The 6,000-nt window shown below is 43.5% G+C and overlaps 1 protein-coding gene across 7 annotated transcripts in view; it reads left to right on the top strand.

The window, feature by feature from the left end:
* Nucleotides 1-6,000, top strand: part of FOXP1 (forkhead box P1) — a 568,616-nt gene that overhangs the window by 524,657 nt on the left and 37,959 nt on the right. The window lies entirely within an intron of this gene.

Genomic DNA, 6,000 nt, shown 5'->3' with positions numbered 1-6,000 from the left:
TATATATATAAAAATCTTGTATTTGGCAGTCCTTTGGGCCATGTTGAATGTGTTTTGTGATTATAGAAAATAAACTTCTGCATATTTTCCTGTGGATCACATTTGTGAGGGATGGGGGCATTTTTTAATGTGGGTTCCACTTCCTGATGTCACTTGTTGATGAACCACCATATTTTAACAATAATTCCATTCTTGGTATAATTAATAGAAAATTAGTTTCTAAAAGTAAAAATTGGGTCAGAAATGGAGATTATTAAAATGTACAATTGCAAAAGCCTGACCCTGCAAACCCCATTTATGCAACCGAGTTCCAAAATGCTTTTGAGTGCTTGATGACTCACTGTGGCTTCTTCCTCTGGCTGGTTTAGTGTAGGCAAGAGGTTAGCCGACTAGGGGAAATTAAAACAATGTTGTACATTATATTGTTACCAGCCATCGAAAAGCCTGTTTTGTATGCAAGACAGCAATGCCGAGATATATGGAGAGCCCTAGGCTAAGTACAGAAGATAATTACATTTGGAATTTTATTGAGTTAAGTCATTTACAGCTTCAAATAGTTGCAGAGAAAAATCAGCCAAAACACACTTAAACTTTTTGTTGTGACTTTTCAGGTTAGAAAGGATTTTTTTTAATTAGTTATCATCTTATATGACAAATTACATTTTTTTAGTAAGATTGTCTCCAAAGTTATTTTCCTTAGCTAGTTAATATTTTTCCATTCAGACTACAGAGATGAACTTATTAGAACAGTAAGATATTTATACAGGCAAAGGGCACATCATAAAATCCCCAAATTTTTACGTAAGTCTTTGGAAACATCTTTAAATTTAGCATGTTTCTTCAGAAGGAAAACAGTAGCTTTATTTATCTCCTCTCTCCCCCGCCCAAAGTTCACTTCTGATTGATGTGTAGTAAGCCCTTGAAAAATTGGTTTCAAAAGAACAAACTTTATGGCTCTGGCTACCGAAAATCTTTACGTATTGGTGGTTATAAAGTGATACAAGTTCTTGCATTTATTTAGTTGATAAATTCTCAACATTTAGTTAGAATAAAGTGTTTCACAGAGTGTCATGGTTTGCCCAAGTAGGTGTCCCAGATTCCAGATTTGAGAGCGTGGGGCCGTTGTTCATTACTGAGGAGCTGATTATCGACTACAGTCATTGTTCCTCACTCTCCCCAAGAGTTGGCAAGAGAAGGAAAGGAGTTAGACCATCAGTAAATCAAGTCGTTCTCCCCTGGCAGCTTTAATGTTGTTTTTTGGTGGGTGTGACCTGGTGAGCTTTGCAGACCATTAGGAGGATTCTTTGATTTTTTGTGGATTTTATTTATTCATAGATCCCTTTCATCCTTCAGCCCTAAATCAAACTGAAGGCAGGGTTTTCAGCTTGTGATAGGGCTCAAAGAGGATCATCTGGCCAGAAGTTACTATGGGGTAGTTGCCTGTGGTATTCCTTGTAATATTTTTGCTTGAGAGTTTGCTTTAATGAAGGAAGGGGCAGACTCATTCTGGAAGTTTTGGTTTCTTCAAAGGCTGAAGGAATTGTTAAAGTGATGGAGTAATGCTTGTCAAGAGCAGGAGTTGCCAAACTGCAGATCAGGAGCCCAATCCCAAGAGCTAAGAAAGGTTTTTATGTTTTAATAGTGTGGGGGAGGGGGACGGAGGGATCAAAAGCAGAATAGAGCATGTGAAATTCAGATTCCAGTGTCCATACATAAGGTTGTATTGGAACATGGCCACGCCCATTCACTGATGCATTATCTATGGCCATAACTGCTTGGCATTATAATAGAAAAGTTCAGGTAGTTGCATCAGAGTCCCTTATGGCCTGCCAAGCTGAAAATATTTACTCTCTGGCTGGCTCCTACAGAAGTTTGCCAAACAACCCCTGCTCCAGAGGATTCAAAAAAACCCATTTGCATCACATTATATAATAGCAACTTGTTCCCTTAGGTTCCTGGCTACCTAAAGGTCTGCGAACCCCTTCTTCCCTCTTCCTTCCTTGCCTTGGTGTATAAAACCATTCTAGTCACGCATTGGTTGGGTTTCCCCAACAGTGGCTTCACGTAACAAGTACTTGTCCATCTCGGGGATCATGGAAAGCGGGCTGATGGATATTCATTCATTCATCCATTTATCTTACCAGTTGATCTAGCACACATCCCCCAGAGCCTGTAACATAGCAGGAACCTTGCTGAGGCCAGTAAAGGGTTGCAAGAGTGAGCACAATGGTTAAGGTTGCCTTCCTGGTTCTTAATATTTTAAAGGAAAAACAGACTATAGATAGGTAATTTTCCAGTGGCACTGTCCCCTCCTTGGGTAGTGCTAGCTGATACTGACGGGTTCTTGAAAACACTAGAAACATGCTCAAAAGAGTTTCAGTACTAGAGAGGGGCCAAACCCAATTTTATCCATTAGTTATTATTCAAGCTGATGAAATATACCAGCAAATATTAACAATGTTTAGTTGTTGAAGAACCCTCTCCCTGAGCCAGAGCTGAGAGGTCAGTATTAGACGGAGAATCTTTGGGTTGCAGATCTGGCAAATTGTGGAACAGTCTAGGACAAGGTACACTTAGACCCACCAGCTGTCCTCACTGCGGGCTTCCTCTTCCTCTCCCTCTCGGGTCAGCATTTCCATGTTTGTGCTATCACATTTGCCATTTCTTTTACCCATGTCTGGAAACGTACTTTTTAATTGACTTAACGAACAGTCGCTGTGCCCATAGGACCTGAGGTTTTGGGGGAACCAGGTCCCTGCAGCAGCCAAGAATACTTTGAAGACGTGTTCTTATGCTTGAACAGCCTCTCTCTTACTTCCCCTTGGCATCACCCCCCCATTCCCTCCACAGCACACTGACAAATCACCTCCTCCATTGGGGACGCCCTGGGCATGACCAGCCCCACAGCTACTTCTCTTTGCCTTCAAGAAGGCATTTCCCCAGACCAGGAAGTACCTTTACCTCCAAGTATATTACAGAATTCCTATTCATAAACTTGAATTTGAAAAACATTTGCACAAGTTAGCACTACAGAAAAGAGCCGTCAGAGTTGGAACAATTCCCCAAGGCTGATCCCTGTATTGTTGGAGGATCAGTCTCCCCCTACCACCCAGACTTGCCAGGCCTTTCTCTGCACAGCAGGACTTACTTAGACCTCTGGTGTTTACATCTGGGAGCAAAGGCACATGTGTGCCCCCTTTAGAAAAATAACCCCAATAAGCTTAAATCTATGTCATAGATCAATGGAGGTTGATTATGTCTACCCTAGAGCATCATTGCGAAAGGGTTCCATGGGAGGGTTCTGCAGGGCATTATCAGCCAGCACCAGGCATGACCATTATGAATGAAAGCCACTTGAGTGCTGTCCATTTCTAGCCCTCCTGGATCTATACCGCAGAAACCTTCCGTCTGATCCAAAACAGAAGGCTCTTGTGTTTCTTACCTCTACCGAACCCCTCCTAAAGAATTAGGTGAAAAAAAATTTCATAACCGTTGTTAGCCTCAGCGGGTCCTGGCTAGAGATGTTTCCTTTTTTGGTGCTATCTGTGTGACGCTGTGCTTGAATCGCATGAAAAGCCTTCACGATTCCAGTGTTAAGAGGTAAGGCAACCAGGCAGAGATCAAGATCATGGGCTACAAAGTCTGACTTAGGCCTGTCCCCTCAGCATTGTGTGAGAGATGCATTCATATTGTTGTTCTTTTTGTGGGAAGTTATCACAATATATAATGCATGTTTTCCTAGCAGTGAACTCGTTATGTGGAGCTTGTTACCAGAGTGGCTAATTCGGTTCTCATGTTGCTCCCTGTTACTGGTCTCAGAGGGAAGAGGGGTCAAGAAGACATCTTAGTGGGCATTCTGAGCCTTTTGCAGTATTTCTAGCCACATTTCACTATTACAAAGACAGTTGTAATTTTTTGACATTTTAGCAGTGGACTCGATGGTGATTAACCCCATCTGTTACCCAGAAGCCCGACATTGTAGAGAATTTGTGTGCGCTGCTTGTGCTGTACATATATGCACCTAACATCAAGATAGATGGACACCATGGTAATCATTTGGGTGAAGGGCATGGCTTTTTGAGGTGAGGGAATGTAATTTAAGATTGTATCTGTGAGATGTTTTCTTTGGACAGATTCTTCTGGATGCTGTGCAGACAAGAGGCTAGATCAGAATTGGAGGGGAATGATGTTGCCACAGTCAAAATGCATGGTCTTATTATACAGGTCATGAAATATGCGCGCGCGTGCGCGCGCACACACACACAAGCCACAGACAGCACACAGGATGCAGAAATAGGTTGATATTAAGAATGGCCCACCCATATGCCCATGGGCAGGATTGTAAGGAAGCACCTGATGCTCAAAGCATTTAAATTCATATGAATCTACTTGCCTGGGTTCACTTAGGTGGGACATGCTTATGAACTGTCTCAACAAGTAAGCCATGAATGAGATGGCACACAATGTATCATAGTGGCTAGATTGGGATTCCATCTTGGGAGAAGGGAAAAGCATCCGATTTAACAGACAAGAAAAAGTCTTCAGACAGATTTCCCTGTCTCAGAAAGCTGAGACATTCATGGCATAGATAAGTTTTTCTGGCCACGTATGTTGGTTTTAATGATCATGTGACCTTGCTCAGTTGTCAGCGCATATGTATGGCCCCTGGCGTATAAAGATGGGTTTTGAATGGAAGAAAGAAGCAGCCTTGGAGATCTGGTATTTCCTCATGTCCACAGCCCAGCATGTGGCAGGGACCAGGGCTCAGGACAGGATTCCTGCAATCCCTCAGCCTCTAGACCCTTTAAAGTGAATACTGGAAGCAGCCAAGGGGAAAAAGAGCTGACCCAACCAATGGGGATGCTCTGCCTGACCCAGGCAGGAGGGTGAGAGTGGAGTGGGGGGACCTTTTGTCTTTAATAATTTTATTCCATTGGGTCACCATTCATCAAGCACCTATTGTGTGCTGAGCACTGGATGCAGATAAGCAAGACAGCCTCTTCCTTCCTGTATGTGCAGCCTAGCAGGGAGAGAAGACTAGCCTGTCTTTCACCCCACACCAGGCAGAGTTTATAAGAGGAAGCATAGGAGGCATGGCGGGGTGGACATGGGAGGGGGCAGGGGGCAAGTACAGTCCAGGACAAGAGAGCCGTGTAAGGATTTTGCCTTGATCGTAGTGTGAGGGAGACAGTGGAAGAATGTGTTCTTTCTCCAGTTCATCTCTCTGTTCCTCAAGAAGTAGGATGACCAGCCTTCACAGTTGGCTTTCCTGGGACTTGGGATTTCTAGTTTCAAAACTGGGAAAGTACCTGGCAAAATGGAATGAGTTGTTCACCCAGGTGATCACTTTGAATCCAGTGGCTTTGGAAGAGAGCTGTTTAATGCTTCCTGTTCTGCTTGTAATTTGTAAAGGACCTAGGGAACCGTTTGAAAGGGTATTTATTGAGCTCCTACTATATGCCAAGGCAGTGTGCAAGATGCTTCCTACCCCTAATTGCATTGAATCCTCACAACCCCCCTGTGAGTAGATACTTCCTGAATTCCTCAATCCTGTCATTTTTTTTTAATGGAAAAATAGAACATTTGGAAATCAGTATACATCAGACATCTAATGAGCATGGGCCTTTCTTCTCCTTTGAAAAGGTGTTCCTAAGTCACTGATGACCAGTTATTGGCTCTTAGAGTGAAAGAAATAATTCTCTGTGCCTCTCCTCTTCCAGATGAGGAAACTGAAGTTTGGAAGGTCTAATTCACTTGTTCAAAGCCAATGGCAGATAGTGGGCAATGCCCAAGATTCTAGCCCAGCCCATGTAGTGTGTGCGTCCTTTGGTGGCACTGCTGCCTCAACGCTTTTCACGCAGGGTCGCCCTGGTTCACTGAGGCTCTGTGTATGACACGCAGGCTTTGCAGATCGCTGGTTGTAAAAACCTGGCTTGGGAGGCCATGCCTTCCTCTGCCTCTTGGAGCTCCCTCCTCAGCAATCCATGGCAGCCGGGCAAG

The sequence above is a fragment of the Callorhinus ursinus genome, unplaced genomic scaffold (assembly GCF_003265705.2).
Source record: "Callorhinus ursinus isolate GAN/ISIS: 27379988/994484 unplaced genomic scaffold, GSC_fseal_2.0 scaffold15, whole genome shotgun sequence".
Lineage (NCBI taxonomy): Eukaryota > Metazoa > Chordata > Mammalia > Carnivora > Otariidae > Callorhinus > Callorhinus ursinus.
Note: the sequence above shows the minus strand (reverse complement) of the source record. Positions and strands in the feature narration are given on the sequence as shown.